This window comes from Phacochoerus africanus, chromosome 3, assembly GCF_016906955.1.
Source record: "Phacochoerus africanus isolate WHEZ1 chromosome 3, ROS_Pafr_v1, whole genome shotgun sequence".
NCBI classification, from domain to species: Eukaryota; Metazoa; Chordata; class Mammalia; order Artiodactyla; family Suidae; genus Phacochoerus; species Phacochoerus africanus.
In genome coordinates, this window is record NC_062546.1 from 145,938,858 (window position 1) to 145,956,094 (window position 17,237).

General features: G+C 41.3%; 1 protein-coding gene across 3 annotated transcripts in view; it reads right to left on the reverse strand.

The window, feature by feature from the left end:
- GPR155 (G protein-coupled receptor 155) overlaps positions 1 to 2,817 on the reverse strand; it is a 44,489-nt gene extending 41,672 nt beyond the window's left edge. For all 3 annotated transcript variants that reach the window (XM_047772914.1, XM_047772915.1, XM_047772916.1), the window contains exon 1: positions 2,627 to 2,817. The gene's annotated coding sequence lies outside the window, so the exon portion shown is untranslated. The remainder of the gene's footprint in view (positions 1 to 2,626) is intronic.
- Positions 2,818 to 17,237: the final 14,420 nt, after the last annotated feature.

The window sequence follows — 17,237 nt, forward strand, 5'->3', positions numbered from 1 at the left end:
CTGGGTTAACCATCTAAAGTGGCCTTATATAAGGTAGAAAGTAAAAAAGCTTGTGCTTCCTGAAATGTACAATGCCCAGGTTAAGTTCTCACATACTCACATCACATTAAGGCCAGCCAGAGACCAACAACAACTGATATGTGGGGGGAGGGTATGTGTGTGGATGAGATAATTTTCTCTGTGCTGCCCTGGAATAAACTGAACCTTTAAAAAACATTACATTTAATCTGGATCAGGACAAGTATTTTCCTATTAGGATTAGACAGGAGTGGTCAATATACACAAAACCTGTAACACTCACACACTTGAAGTTTACCAAGTAAGTATCAAATTATATCCTGGGAAAGCTGCTGGTTGGTACAGGTACCGATAATTGAAGTAAGGAGCTGGTAAACAAGTGAACAAAGGTGTGAAACATTTGGAGATCCAAAGAGATGTGGACTTGAAAAGGCCGTGCTAAAGATTAAGGTGATAAACTAGTCCAGTCTTCTCTTATTCTTTTAAAGTTCCTATATTTCTTTGCCTAGAGTATTATAACTTACACTGCTCACTACCCCTTATTTGTACTACACCAGCATATAAATGTATTCCAATAATTTTTAAACCAACAGTTTTAACTAAATTTGGAGTTGGTCAGTGAAGAGTCAAATGGACCTGAACCCAACTTTGGACTTATCAACTCTTTGGGCAATTTACTTAGCCTCTCTGCACCTTAGCTTCTTCACCTGTAAAATTAGAGTTAAAACCTCCTTAGAGAGATATTGTCAGGACTGGAGATTTTATGTACAACATATCACAGTAGCTTATCACAAAGTAGGCCTTTAAGACATGGTAGCAATAATAAAAGAATGGTAGTAAATTAAATATAATCCATTGTCCTTTGCCATTCTTCAAACATACTTGGTAGTAAAGAGCCTCCAACTAAAACAGAGGGATGGGATAGGTTGTAAGGTTATCAGTTTTTGTTTTATACCAAAAAACTAAGGAATTCATTTAATTTACTTTTTTTTGTTGATGTTCTTTTTTTTGTCTTTTTAGGGCCACACCTGGAGCATATAGAGGTTCCTAGGGTAGGGGGTCTTATGAGAGCTACCGCTGCTGGCCTATGCCAGAGCCATAGCAACACCCGATCCAAGCCGCGTCTGCGACCTATACCACAGCTCACGGCAACACTGGATCCTTAACCCACTGAGCGAGGCCAGGGATCGAACCTTCAACCTCTTGGTTCCCAGTCGGATTTGTTTCTGCTGTGCCACGACCGGAACTCCCCAGTTTAATTTATTTTGATTTTAGTTGTTAGCAGGAAAGGGAGAGCTCTTTATTTCCCTCAAAGTGATGGTCAAATAGCTACAGCAATGCCCAGGTTTAACTTTCAGTTAGTTGAAAACTGAGAAAAACTTAGGGAAGTAATCTGCCCCTTTCCATGAAGTTCCTTGATGTTATAAAAGCAATACCTGCTAATTAAGGGACAGAATAGCCAAAAAGCACTTACAATGTTTTATCTCATCCTAATTTTGTTTCCACTGAGAAGAGAATATACTTCCTAGAGCATTCTTTTATAATAAACAGGAGCCACAGCAAGGTAAGTTTTTTTTAAAAAAAAGTGCACTCAACCTTTTCACCTCATTCAAAACAAGGCTTGTTAAAGAACAAAAAAGTTGGCATGTCACAGTAAAAAACTACTCACTGGGGCAGGAGCGGAGAAATGCTCTACACTGGCCACTTCTGGCCACACATATTTGGTTTAGATAACATGGAAGAACCACTGAATCTGCAAACAACAGCTGTTAGGTGAAAATGCAGAGGAGGGTTTTGGTTGGTTTCAAAGAGAAAGCTTTAAACTCAGGCTATTTCTCTGACACCCAATATCCTCCAACCCGTGGGAAAAGCGTAATAGCGCATATGGTAGGTACTGTGAAAGCACTCTTCAGCATCGCCGGGCTCACCATCCACCCACTCCCATCTAGCTGCAGCGGACCAAATGTCCTCTCCAGAGACCCGGGGTGAGAAGTGATCACTGTCTCTTCCCTGGTCGCTAGGGACAGACTTTGGCCCTCTAAGATAAGGATGTGGAGAGTCCTTAACCAAACAGGCCGCCGAGAGAACAGCTGCCACCCAATGCCTAGGCAGGCAACAGTGGAAGTGAGAAGGCAACCTGGGTTCTGTGCCTGGGATTAAAAAAAAAGTTGGTTGCTCCGCTTCCCAAGAGGACAGGAGTCACAACGCATGGTGAGTGAAATGTTCCAAAAAGGGGTGAGGGAGAAAATTTGGTGCAAGGCTCCAGGTACCTCGGGAGAACCTCTCTGGATGGCATTCACTAAGGCCACCTCTCGGGATAAAGAGAAGAGTCTGAGAATGACAAGGTGGACGCACGTACAGTGAGGTGCTCCTCAAACTGGGGGATGGCAGCTCTGTCACCAAAGGAGACAAGCCTCTCCCCCGCATGTCCTAAAGGCGAGTGCCGTGGGGCAGAGGAGGGCAGGCGCAGGCAGCGGATGGCGGGCCTGGGCGCCAAGGGCGGGGCGCTGCCCTCCTGCCCAGACTTGAGGGGCGAAGGCGGGGGCATGAGGGGCCTGTAAGGCCGAGCCAGGACCAGGCAGGTCAGCGACCCGGGGGCCCATCTCACCTGCTACGTCTGCAGCCCCGGGGCCGCGGGAGAAGGGAGTCGATGCTCGAGGTGGGCCAAGCAGGGAGGAAATCACCGTCATCTCCCACCCCCAGTCTTCCTAGCCGAGAGTTGCCAGCTGCTGGCTGCCGGCTGCAGCAGCTCAGTCACGTTCGGAGCTAGCGGGGTGCTGGTAAGCTGGGACTCGGTCAGCTCCTCCCCGCGCCGCCCCGCGCCGCCCCGCCCCGCCTTCAGGCCCCGCCCCGTTCGGGGAACCCCTTGAGCCGCGCTCCCGCTGCCCCACCTTCAGACTCCGCCTCCCGCCGCAAGACTCCGAGCGGCGAGGCCTTGGCCCCGCCCGCAGGCTCCGCCCCGATCGCAGAGCTGCGAAGGCCCACAGTCCGCAGCCCCGCCCCGCCATCTGCGGGCAGCCCACTAGCTAGACACCCGCGGCGGGATTTCCGGTTGCTCTACTCCCGCAAAATGGCGGCCGCCGTGGGGCATTTGCGGTTTCATTTTCCTCATCCTAAAATCAGATGCAGAAGCCTCTTGTCTCTCCGCCTGATCCCAGGCTCATGTGGTCCGCCAGTTCCTGCCTGGATTAGCCCAGTAGTTTTTATAGCGCAGTTGAAAAGCAGCGTCTTAGAGTCGGAATAGTGGATCAGAATCCTGCCTTTCTCTAGGCTGTGTGACCTTGACCTTCCTAAATCAGAGATTAAAATATCTGTAAAGCTTTAGCGCTGTGCTTGTTTTAGAATAAGCACCCAGCCTCTGACTGCTTGTCTTTCTCTTGTGGTAGAAACTACATGCATATCCCTCAGGATACTGAGAGGAAAATGTATTAGTGGAAAAATGAGCAGAAACTGAAACTATAGAAAAGTTGTGAATTACCCTGTTCTCACTTCACTCTGGTTCTCTATCTTCTTAATTTTTAACAGCCTTCCTAGTTTCCCTTGAACCTGGCTCCTTTTTTTTTTTTTTTTTTCCCCTCCCGACTGTTATCTCAAAGCTAAAAGAATTTGTGTTTAGAAAGTTTGGAGATTAATTCAATAAATATTTATTGAGCTTTGACTCTTGGCAGAATACTGGAAGATAGGCCTGGAAAGGTAAGTTAGGGTGAACCTCCAGAAGGTTCTTTAGGTTAGCCTTAGAGTTTGGACTTTATCCTCTGACCACAGTAAAACCATTGAATATTTTTTTCATGAGAACATGTCTTAGTGATCACATTATTTTTGGATATGCAGTCTGGAAGCTTTCCCAGGATTAGTTGAAAGACTGAAAGCAAGAAAAACATAACTTTGGGAAAAACCAAGACAAGAGGAAATAAAGATATACTCTGGGGTGATGATAATGGAAAGAATGGAAGAGGCCTGAGAGGCATTGCAAAAGGAGAACTGACGGGCCCGGAATACTGATAGGGCTAAGAAGGGGAAGGAAATAATGAACCTGTGTATTTGCTCATCCATTACAGTAAAGAAAAGGAATTGAGCTAGCGAGATTCTTAACATCCTTACTAGTTCTAAAGTTCTACTCTTTCCTTTCATTCTATTATTTGAAGATGAAAGGAAGAAACATTTTAACTGGGGAAGATTGTCATTGGTCTAAGAACAGCCAGCAAGAGAATGTGAGTCTAAGTCCTCGCTGTCCTGTGAACTAACTGCTCATGAAGGTATCAGCATGTGCAAGGAGAGATTTCTGGTAGACACCTAGAGGGAAAACAGAAGCTCAAGAAGAGAAAGAACAGAGCCAAAGTTGTGGTTTGGAGATATCTGAATGGAGTGGATGAGTTTTCTGGTAAGAACAGCTTGGGGTGGTGGGGAGCACTCTAGGGACAGAGTGTATGCAAAGATGAAGAACTTCATTAAAAAGTCATCCTCAGGGGTTCCCATCAGGCTCAGCAGTAATGAACCTGAGGATCCATGAGGACATGGGTTCAATCCCTTGCCTTGCTCAGTGGGTTAAGGATCTGGTGTTGGCTCAGATCCCTTGTTGCTGTGGCTGTGATGTAGGCCAGCTGGAGCAGCTCCGATTTGACCCCTAGCCTGGGAATTTCCATATGCCGATGGTGCAACCCTAAAAAGATGAACAAAAAAAGGTCTTTCTTAGATAAGCAATTATTGATTAATGTCATAAGGTAATAATTTAATCCCACTCATCATGTCTGCTAATCATTCTGTGAGATGCTGACCTATATATACTATTAACTGAAAAAAGGAAGTAAAAAGCACAATACCTGAGATATTAACTTCTGTTAACATTTTACTATATGTCATTTTTTCCCATGCATGTGTAAGTCAGTTAAGAAAAATAGGTGCATACAATACACATTATTTTTTATACACATGATTTTTAGAAACACTTCATTTAATATATAACATTTTGATTGATAAATATAGATCTATATCATAATTTTCAAACCTACTTAATGTTCCCTATTGAAATTTTGAGGATGATCTCCCTTGAAAAATTTGGACTCTGGGACATCCATAGAGTCTAATTAAAGATGAGTTAAAAAAAGGAAGACAATGTAGTACAAGTGTTTAGAGTGACTTAAATTGTGTTGTTTGAATATGTCTAATATGATTTCAAATTTCTTTAAAAATATTTAGTTTCTTTAAAACCCCCGTTGTGGGAGCACCCCTTAGAGAATCATATGATTCCAGAGAAGCTGATCTCACTCCACCTTTAAAGGTGATGTAACTGACCCATGCTATTCAATCAGTATGTTCTATCCCTTTGGACTCAATGATAGAGTCAGGATGGGCATTGGCATTAAGATGGTTTGATAGAATGACTCTTAGAACATTTGCTGAGAATGCTGACATTCTCTTTCCTGCTGGACAAGAGGAGGATGCTGGCAGTCATCTAGGGACCATAACAGGAATCAGTCTTAGAAGGATGCAGACACCAAGGAAAGCACAGCAGAAAAAAATGAAATAAGTGAGTCCTTGAGGACATATTGAGTTGTAGAATTAAGCCTCAGCTCAAGCCAGTCAGCCTGTGGACTTATTTATGTGAGCCAACCAATTTTCTCTATTGTTTAAACAAGTTTGCATTGGGTTTTCTGTTACTTGAAATCAAATGTATAGAAAAAAATTCTGGAAGAAAATGACAACAATAATTATCTTTGAGTGATAAAATGCACATAATATTAATTTTTTCCCATGTAGGAAAGTTCCCATAATTTCTACCAAAAATGTGCAATAATTTTATAGGAAAAAGTCTGAAATAAGTCATAAAGTGTATATTTTGGCTATATGGAAATGGTGAACAAATATATAATAGTAAACATTTTTCTAAAACAAATTTAAAATTCACCACTAAGTTCAAACCAAGGAGGTACACAAAAATCCACCTATAAAATAGAACAGTTTGAGAGCACTGTTACAGTGCAATATATGAATTTATACAAAGCTAAACCCTTGTTTTTGTTCATCTCTGTATGCCTGGCATTTATAGTAGTGCTTTCCTTAACGTATGGTAGGTGTTTCATAAAAATGGCTTTTGAATGATTGAATAAAAACATAATTACCTACCAGCTATCCAAGACAATAATGTATACTTCTTTCTCTTCAATGGGAATGATGGGACTTGGGGCAGGCCCTTCCCAAATATGCCAAGGTGGCATATTGATTATTTAGATTTAAAGTGACTTGAGAAACAGGTGATATGAGAACACTCTGACCCTCCTTTGTTCCCCTGAACAAAGCGGGAAACAAAGCTCTCATAGGAAGGTGTCTTCCCTATGCCATGAGGATAGAGACTATTGAGATAGGGAATTTGAAGCTGAGAAAACTGTATAAACAAACTTTGCTACTTTTTCATTCATTTGCTACCCCCAGCAAAAACGCCTTTGTTTTGTCAAATCTTCACAAATGATTCTTTGTTTAAAAAGGTATATAAACAGCTTGCTTTGGTCTCAGGTATGTATGAAGTTAAATTTGTCTCTTGTTAGTATGTTTTATGTTAATTTGATTATTAGACCAACCAAAGGAACCTAGAAGGATGAGGGAAAATTTTTCTTTCCTCATAAGGAGCTATTGATACAAGCAACTATGGAATAGTTCTTTTATAGTAGCTGGGTTTCTTATTTTTTCCAGCTTTTTACTGGACCCAGGTTTATAGCTGTATATAAACATTCTTCCAAATTATGGCTTCTTTTTGTTATTTTAAATACTATAAATAAATTTCTGATCTGTCAAGATAAAACCCTGAAAATTATCTTTTAATTTAATAGTATGTTATCATAAATACTTGATAGGAGTTCCTGTTGTGGCTCAGCAGGTAAAGAACCTGACATAGTGTCTGTGAGGACACAGGTTTGAACGCTGGCCTCACCAAGTGGGTTAGGGATCTGGCATTGCCGTGAGTCACGGTGTAGGTTGCAGATGAGATTCGGATCTGGTATTGCCGTGGCTGTGGCGTAGACCTGCAGCTGCAGCTCCAATTCAACCCCTGGCTCAGGAACTTCCATATGCCACAGATTTGGCCCTAAAAAGAAAAAAAAAAACAAAAAACCCCAAAAAACTGATAGCCTTTTTTTCCCCTTTTAAATTTGCTATTAAAATATTCTTACAGGACTTCTGGGTTGGTGGGCACATGGAGGTGCCTGGAGAGTGGCTCGTCCAGAGGAGCATGGAAGCTCTGGGCCCCTTCCTACATACTCTGTCCTACGTATCTCTTCCATCTGGATGTTCATCTATATCCTTTATCATATCCTTTTGTAATAAACCAGTGTGTGTATATGTATATGGTCTTACAAAAGCAATGAAGGAAAGTAGAATCTAAACATCTCACCTTGTTGTTTATCTTATTGACCTTAGGTAAGGCTCAAATATAATTAAATAGGCAAGGGCTTGTGTCTGGGCCAGCACTTAGGCAATTTTAAGCAGAAAAATAAGATAAACCAGAATTAGATTATGAAACTGAAAGTTAAATCAATGGTTTAGATAAGGTCGGGTGCAGAAACCATACAGCAGCAGTGTGGTGACTTTGGAGCCCATCCACTTTGTCTCAGGATTTAGCTTCTTGAGACTTGTGGTTTTGTTTCGACTTTTTTTTTTTGGTCTTTTTTTGGAAAGGGGTTAGAGATCAGGAAAATGGAAATTTTTTTGCTACTGGTTTTTTCACTTAAAAATGTTTTTACAGACAAATTTATGTAATAGGCAGTTATTCAACAAAGAGTCTTATAAATGTGTGGAACATTTTGTAATTTGAATAATCTCTAAGATGAAAAACTAAAACTAACCAACTTTGTATAATATAAAGAGGAAGTGGCAAAAACCTCAGATGCAATTTTGACTTTGGAATAAGGTCTTTAACTGATTCTAGTTAAAACCTGGGTTGAACTTTTGAGTAAATAGCTAGTTCAAAAAAAAAAAAGGTTATCTATCATATTCTCAGCACAACATTTAAGCACAGACCTCAGAAGCATTCTTCCAGTAGAGTATGTATTTCAGGAGTTTCACTCCCCTTCCCTCCTTGAAGGGCAGGCACTCTGTGTTGACTTCCGTAGTGTCCTCAGTACCTGGAACAGCGCTTGGCACATAGGAGACACTTGATAAATATTTGTTGACCTAGTAACTCTTGGAATGCTAGCTAAATGCATTTATGAAGTTTCTGTATATAGAGAACTTAGAATGGAAACACCTGCTCTTATGCTACTTCTTTCAACTATCAACAAAAGTAACTGAAGGAGGAAAAGTATCAGAATTTGTCTCTGTGTGGCTGCAGAGGAACCAGATCATTTTGTGACTGGCAGTAACGGGACAAGCAAAATCATAGGAATTATCATTCGTCATGACATAGACTAAATGTAATAAAATAATGTCCCAAGAGTCAATTCTACAAATGTTTAGATGTCCCCAGAATTCCAAAAGTTATTTAGACTTTCCTTTTTCCTTAACTTCTATGCAATGTACATCCTATATCCTTGTCTGCTTTATTATTATTTCTAATGGCCTAATTCAAGCCCTCTCACATGGGTGTGTATAAATATTTTGGAGAGAAAATGTTTATGGTAATGCTAAAGTAATGCTAACATTTGATCAAATTCCTAGAAGATCCTTAAAAATTTCATTTCATATATTGCCTCAGTAACTGGTCAGAGATTTTTTTTAATGTAATAGTCTTTGTCAAACCAAGAACTAGTATTAAAAGTTAAAGCCCTAACATTGTAAATCACCTAAATAAAAAAAATTTAAAAAATTTTTAAAAAGTTTGAACCCAGTATTTGCCATAGTGAATGCAATTGTTTATTTCAAAAGGAAATTATCCCTGAGGGCATCTGAAACAGTTTTTAGGACTCTTCAAACCCAGACAGTGACCCCAGTGAAATTCAGAAGTATCTTCCTGAATCTTTCTATTTTTTCTTTTTTTATCTTTTATTTATGTGTATATTTTTTCCTACTGTACTGAATCTTTCTTCTCAACCCCTTTAATCTCACTCATCCAACCATGTATGTCAAAAATTAGAGTAGGATGGAAATGACTATTTTTCTTGTTTGTTCAAAATTCCTTTGCTAATTGTGGAAGGTGGTAAGTAAGAAAGGTGCATAGCCTCTATTACAGAGAGTTTAACCTGTGTGAAGAAGTTGGACAGGAAAAAGCCCTAAAGGCTTTTCCTAGTAGCTGGTTCAAAAAATGTAAAGGGTTCATGGAAGTAATTACAGAGTAACCTAAAGAAGAGAAATTTGTCTCCTCCACTCTTGGGAAGGGAAGTAAGAGAAGCTTTGTATTAGTCCTTCTGAGCGGAGGCCACCAATGAGAAGCTGTTGCTAAGGAGCCAGGTGGTGCAGGGATTATGCTGTAGGTGACGTTCTATAAAAGGAGAGAGGGAGGAGGGTTCGAGTTTAGGCATTTCTTCCAGTTTGACAAGAGCTGTTTCATTGTTTTCTCTTTTAGGCTTCAATCTTGATGTGCTTTCAAGCTTTTCTATCATTCTTTCTCCTCAGCCCATTGTCATCTTCTCATTTCATGATTATTACAGGCACACTTTGGAGATATTGTAGGTTCGGTTCCAGGCCACCACAATAGAGCAAATCTTGCAATAAAGTGAGTCACGTGAATTTTTGAATTTCCTCGTGCCTATAAAAGTGATGTTTAACATTGCAGGTAGTCTGTTAAGTGTGCAATAATGGTATGTCTAAAAAACAATGTACATGTTTAAATAAAACATACTTTACTGCTAAAAGATGCCAACCATCTACTGACAACACAGGGTTGCCACAAACCTTCAGTTTATCTGTGAAGTTCAATAAAGCTAAGTGCAATAAAACAAGGTATGTGTGTACATGCTAGAGATTTGGTGCTAACAGTCTGCCAGCTCTTTCCATACATTATTTGTTCAGTATGATTTGCACGCATAGGTTACTCATCAAGGACCTAGGAGGGTCATGTAGGCAAATTGGTGCAAGAACATAGGGGGAGGATCCTTCATAGGGACTGAGGTACAGAGGGGTAAAAAGCAGAATGCCTAATCATAGTCAGGAGTCCAAAGGTCTGACTCAGTGCTCAATCAGCTTCTCACCAGATGTTTTGTTTTGTTTTGTTTTTTAGGTGTAATTGACATACACATTATATTAATTTCAGATGTATAACATAATGATTCACCATTTGTACTCATTGTAAAATGATCACTTGAGGAATAAAAATTTTGAAAATCTAGATGCCAGGGCCTCAGTCAGACTTATTAAATCAACATCACTGGGATGGGGTTCACGGTCCATATTTTTTTCCAGAGTCTGCAGTTGATTCTAATGCAAATTCCTAATTGAGAGCCACTCATTTAGGGAATAAGCTAGAAATTATAAATCTGTTTCAAGGTCAATAGGAATATTTGTTTTAGAGGAGGGCAGAAAACCTTTCCAGAGTCTCAGTATTCTATGGGGAAATGTATTTTTATTATAGGAAAAAAGACACATTGAGTCTGATGAATTTCCTTTGGAAATCCTCCTCAATAGCTTTTTTCCTATCACGACATATCTCCTCCATTGAAACCCATTTCTTTTTGGTTTGTGGACAAAAGCAAAGCAAAATAAAACTGATCACTGTCTTCACTTTTTGTATATGTACATTATGTCCTCACTATAGTGCCATTATCAAATTCCTATCAGAAAGTTCATGTTATGGGTACAGCGGGTGAAATAATTTTATAGCACGTTCAATAATTAAAGCTGATACACATTTACTGTATTGTGGATCCTGTAGCAAAACCCCAGTGCAGTCACTTCACCTTCTCTTCTTAAAGCTTCAGTTTTAGAGAAACAATCATAATTCCTCTTATCTTTCCTCAGAGATGTTATTTTCTAAAATATGACTTTTTACTAATCTTTTATAGTTTGTGCCTTTGGTGCCTTTTTTAAGAAATCCTCACATGCATCAAGGTCATAATGCTATTCCCCTGTATTTTCTTCTGAAAGTTAAATGTCTTTTAAAGTTGTTATTCTTTGTACCGTTTTCCAAATTCGTTCGTTTATTTTATTAGAGCTCCACCCTAGGTTCAAAGTGCACAAAGTTCCTGCCCAATGCAGAGAATAGTTCTGTAGCTCCTGCTACAGAGTTGAAATCCAGAACTCCTCAATGCAGAGTAAAATGAAATAGGAATATACAGAGATAAAAATTTTTTAATGTGCTAAGGGAAGATAGCAGAGTAGTATCAGCTAATGGCAATATAAATTATCTTAAAGTCAATGTGTATTTCCCCCAGAGATACCGAAGAGATGAGACCTTACGCCTTGATAAGAGTGAGCAAATGCAGGGCACGTGGACTAATGGCTGGTAATCATGCTGTGGTTATGCTTATTACATGTTTATCTAATGTCTAGCAGCAGTATTATACTTATTATGTGTTTGTCGAATGTCTGGCATAGATATACTTGTCATATGTTTGTTAAATGTCTGGCAGGGCCTTTAAGGATGTCCTTGAGTAAAAGTCACTGTACAGCTCCATGTCAGCTCTAGTAAAAAGCCAACTACCTCGAAGAAAGTAATCTTTTGATAAAGTTCCTAGAAGGCATCCCACATCTGAACCCCTGCTCTGAAATCCCATACCCACCTCCTCCCTCAGGTTCTTGGCTTAACTTTGGAACTGGCTGCTGGATTTGAGGCTCCAGCTCTTGCACTGCTTTCTGGATGTCTATTAACAGCTGTGACACCCAGTCTTGCCCCCCTTTGATTGACTTGGCTTACTCTTATGCTCTGCCCTTCAAACCAGAATCATAGGGCCACCGTGAGGATCCTTAATACCACGTCAAGCCGATGAGAATAAGCTTCCGGCCCCAACTTTCCAGCTGTTACCTGGTGGGGACTATGACCTGCATCAGCAAAGCCATGTACTCAGATGGCCTAATCGACAGTCGTCCTTTGGAGGCATCTGTACTGATAAAAAAAATAGTCTTTTCAAAGGCATGACATGTATTAGGCTTCCCTGTGCAGCATAGCACCACCCTTTGTGGGAGGACCTATTTCCCTCTTCTTTTTTTTCTTTTCAGGGCGGCATGTGCCTCATGTGGAAGTTCCCAGGCTAGGGGTTGAATCAGAGCTGCAACTGCCAGCCTACGCCACAGCCACAACAATGCCAGATTCTAGCCACATCTGAGACCTTCACGGCAGCTCACGGCAACACTGGATCCTTAACCCACTGAGTGAGGCTAGGGATCAAACCTGCATCCTCATGGATACTAGTTGGGTCTGTAACCTGCTGAGCCAAGACAGGAACTCCAAACTGTTCCCCTCTTAACAAGGGAATTGGATAGATGGGGGGGGGGGGGCGGCAAGGGATGATCCTGCTTCTCACCAGCATCAGGGTTCCCTACTGTCCATGTAGGAAGCGTTGCTGCTGTCACCATGACCTTGCCTAGGACAGGATGGGCCTCTGGATGTGAGAGAGAACTGACAGGGTTGGTTCAGCTGCCTCAGCTGGCTAGGCAGATGGCTCTTTCCTTCCTCACTACTTTGTGTACTTTTTCCCAGTCTGTCTTCTCGGTAAAAAGGCACAACCTGACATCTTTTCGTTTCTGCCACTTCAAAATTCTCTCTTCCCTGGAGAGCCCAAAAATCTGAGGCCTTGTCATCTTGGATTCCCCCAAATACCCTTCTGTCCTACCGTCATTGCCTTTGGGCTCTCCTTTGTGCGGTGACATCCCCACTGGTTAGCACTCTACACAGAAGCAGGCCACAGATCTCATCTGTTACCAAGTTCCCTGTGGCAGCCTGTGGCCCTGCTTAGCTCTGTTTTAAGAACTGGAGGCCTGGAGTTCTCTTGCATTTCCTCACAGTCTCTGGTGTGAATGGCCAGTCTCAGGGTTCCCTCTCTGGTAACAGACATGATAGTACAGGCTGTGTCAGTTCTCAGAGTTATCGTTGGGTAAGCTGGCCTGATTGGACATGGCATCTGGTAGAGGATATAATGAGCCAGTGTGCTCAAGTCAGCAAACAAATGGAGTATGAAGGAAAGCTGAAGATTTGGCTAACACGCTCAGTGAGAGCAATTGTGCCATTAAGGCCAGCTTGTTGAGTGAGACTGCCACACTGGTCAAACTTCTAGTCCTAGGGAGTTGTCCTCAAAGAAAGTAGTTTTCCTTCCCAGCCATGACCATTGGTGTTGTCATTTGAGGAAAAAATGGAGCCCTCCTTGCGGGAGCAGGATCTCAGCCTGTGTGCGTGGGGCTTCGGTCCCGCCTCCTCTTGATCCAGGCACCGGGGGTGGACTGCATGGCAGGATGTGCGTGCATTTTTGTCTTATTTCTCCTCCCTCAACTGTGCTTTTATTTATTTCCTTTTAGTGATGTTTAGGGCTGTAAGTGTTAGTAACACAGAGAATCCTGATCTACAAAGATTATTTCATATAAACTGCTGTTTGAGGTCAATCGAGATAAAATAGAATGGCCAGACAGAGCAAAACATGACATTTTCTCCCTCCACCCCCACCCCAAATACCAAATCATAATATTTTCTTTCTCTTTCCCTTTTTTTTTTTTGGCTTTTTTAGGGTCGCACCCATGGCATGTGGAAGTTCCCAGGCTGGGGGCGATCAGGGCTGTAGCTGCCCACCTACGTCACAGCCATAGCAACTCGGGCTGTGACCTATAGCACAGCTCACGGCAATGCTGGATCCTTAGCCCTCTGGGCAAGGCCAGGGATTGAACCCGCATCCTCATGGATACTAGTTGTGTTTGTTACTGCTGAGCCAAAATGGAAACTCCTATTTTTCTTTATTTTTTTTAGTAGTTAACCATTAAATTATCAGTTTATATGTTTAAGTAAGCTATGTTTAAGTAAGCGAACAACCCCCCAGAGGCCCCCAGAGTTTAAAATTAACCTCAGATCCCTTCCTGGACAAGAAAAGAAATTTAAAACAGTTTACTATTGAACATGGCTCACCTTCACCTGTCACCCTACCACCTCACCTCCCTTGTTAGTTTTGCCTAGAATTTTAACTTTGCCTCTTTGAAAAAACATAGAATAATTCAATTCATTCAAATTTAGAAAACATATTACCCATACATTAGTACTAATTTCTGTATTCTCTAGTCTTTCCTGAATCTGATTCTTCCCCACCTAGGCTCTGGAGGTAGCAGGTATGGTGCACAGGCTCCAAAGCCAGACTGCTGGGATCAGACCCTCGGTTCTGCCACTTGAAAGCTTTCTGACTTTGGATACATGACTTAACTTTTCTGTGCTTCAGTTTTCTCATCTATAAAATCAGGGTAATTACAGTAACCACCTCATAAAATTTCTGTGAGAATTAAACATATTATTGCCTTTGAATAGTACCTTTGCACTAGTAAGTGGTCAATAAATATTTGCTACTATTGTTATAGTTTTCCTATAGTAAGTTCTTTCCACTGAGTGTCTTTCAGTTACAAATTTACCTTTACTATATTTTATTTTTATATGTTTTCATGTGACTAATTAGCATCCTTTCATTTTAGCTTTGAAGAACTCCTTTCAGCATTTCTCATGACACAGATCTAATGGTGGTAAACGCTGTCAGTTTTTGTTTGGGGAAAATCTTTCTCTCTCCTTCATTCCTCTTTCTTTTTTCTTTTTTTTTTTTTTTTTTTCATTTTCTTTTTCTCCTTCATTCCTAAAAGACAACTTTGCCAGGTAAAGGATTCTTGGTTGGCAGAATTTTTAGTTCCTGTGCTCTGAATATATCATCCCATTCTTTACTGGCCTGCAAGGTTTCTACTGAGAAATCTGATAGTGAAGGTCTTGTACAAGTTCCTTTTATATATGAGAAAGTTGAGAGTACTCTTGTGGCACAGTAATGATCTGGCGTTGTCACTGCAGTGACTCTGGTTGTGGTCTGGGTTCAATCCGTGGCCTGGAAACTTTCACATGCCACAGACCTGACTGACAAAAAAAAAAAAAAATGTATATATATATATGAAATTTTTTTTCTCTTGCTGCTTTTAAAATTCTCTCTGTCTTTGATTATAGGTAGTTATAATGTACCTTGGAGAAAATCCTTTGGGATTGAAATTTTGGCATGACCTATTAGCTTTATGAACTTGAATGTCCAAACCTCTCCTCAGTTTTGGGAAGTTTCTCAATCATTATTTATGTAAATAAGCTTTCTGTTCTTTTTTTTCCTCCCTTCTCCTTCTGGGACTCCAATTATGTGTAGATTGTTTCTTTTAATGGTATCGTATAATTCACATAGGCTGTCTTCATTTTTTTTTTTTTTTTTTTTTTTTTTGCTGTTTAGGACTGCACCTGAGACTTATGGAGGTTCCCAGGCTAGGGGTCTAATCGGAGCTACGGCTGCCGGCCTATGCCAGAGCCACAGCAATGCCAGATCCAAGCTGCATCTTTGACCTACACCACGGCTCACAGCAACACCAGATCCTTAGCTCACCGAGTGAGGCCAGGGATCAAACCCACCACCTCATGGTTCCTAGTCAGATTGTTTCCGCTGTGCCACGAGGGGAACTGCTTTTTTCTTTTTGCTCCTTTGATTAGATGATTTTAAATGACCTGTCCTTTTGTTAACTAGTTCTTTCTTCTGCTTAATTGAGTCTGTTTCAACTCAGTAGAAACTGTTGAATTCTTCAGACAGTGTAGTCTTTGACTCTAAGATTTGTTTTTATTTTATTTATCTATTTATTTATTTAATTTTATTTATTTATTTTTTGGCTGCACTTGCAGCCTGTGGAAGTTGCCCGGCCAGGGATCAAAATTTGTGCCACAGCAGTGACCCTAGCTGCTGCAGTGACAATGTTGGATCCTTAATCCTCTATGTCACAAGGGAATTTATGCTTTTTTTTTTTTAATGGTTTCTCTTTCTTTTTTGAACTTCTCATTTTCTTCATGCATATGATTTCTAATTTCATTTGATTGTATTTTCTTGTTGTGCACTGAATTTCTTTAAGAGGATTATTATGAATTCTTTGTCAGTTGATAGAGCTTCATTTATTTAGGGTTAACCATTGGCATTTTAAGAGCTTCCTTTGGTGGAGTCATGCTTCTTTGATTATTCACAGTCCCTCTAGAGGGACTAGACAGTCCCTCTAGTCTTGTGCTGATACCTGGGCGTTTGAGGAAGTAGTCATCTCTTCCAGTTTTTACAGACTGCCTTTGCAAGCAGAGCCATTCACCAGTCAGCCTGTCCAGAAATTCCAGGTGGATTGACTGGTGTGTCTATGTGCAGGCCTGCTGCTGGCTTGCTTGGGCAGGCAGGTTTGGTGCCTGGGTCAGCAGACAGGAAGGCTTGGTGTTTGGGTCAATAAAGATCAGCTTGGTGCCTGGGTCCCTCGTGGCTGCCAGGGCAGGCCTCATGCTTGAGTCTGCACCAATGGGCCTAGGACCTGGGTCTCTGTGGACATACCTGGATTTTGGGGCCACAAGCCAACCAGGTGCCCGGGACCAGTGGGGTGGGCCCATCATCTGAATCTGTGGAGGGCTGATCAGGTACTGGGAGAGTCTGGGAACCCACGTTCATAGCAGTCAGCCTAGAGGCTGGGGCTAAAGGGGCCAGCTGGTACTAGGCAAGCTTGGAGTCTGGGGATGCAGGAGTCATCCTGTCACTTGGTAATAGAACTAAAAAAGCCCAAGATTGGCTAGGCATCAGAGTTGGTTTGATTTAATAGTTGAACCATGTCCTCAAAGACCTGGACTCTTTACCTTTCTCTCCTCTCTCTTCAGTCTTGTCAGCATCATTTCAAACCTGGCTTCTCTCAGAGTGGCAAAGTGAATCCAGAAATTAAAATTTCCTATCTATATACCACTCTGCCCAGAAAGGGAAAGAGTGTCCCTTATGGTAGTTCTTCTCTTTTCTTCCAGAGAAGTGAGAGAACTTCTTTCCTAGAAGCCCACAATGTAAAGGATACTTTGTGTGTTAGTGGACACAATTAATCCAGATGCTGACATCTGTACCTGAGAACTGGCATGCAGTGTGTAGCTTAGGTGTGGTTTACATGAATCAGCCATTGTGGAAAAGGGATGATATAGCCTAGCGCATTTAGACCAATCTGAGACCACTCCTAGAACTGGGAGTTCAGTCAGCTTCTCTCTAAACATGAGAGAGAAGTTGACATCTGACTGAAGTTTGCAAATTCTGAGGCAGAAAGTTTGCAAATGGATGTTGGGCAACTAAGAAATGTCCTGAACCCTTAGATGATTACTTCAA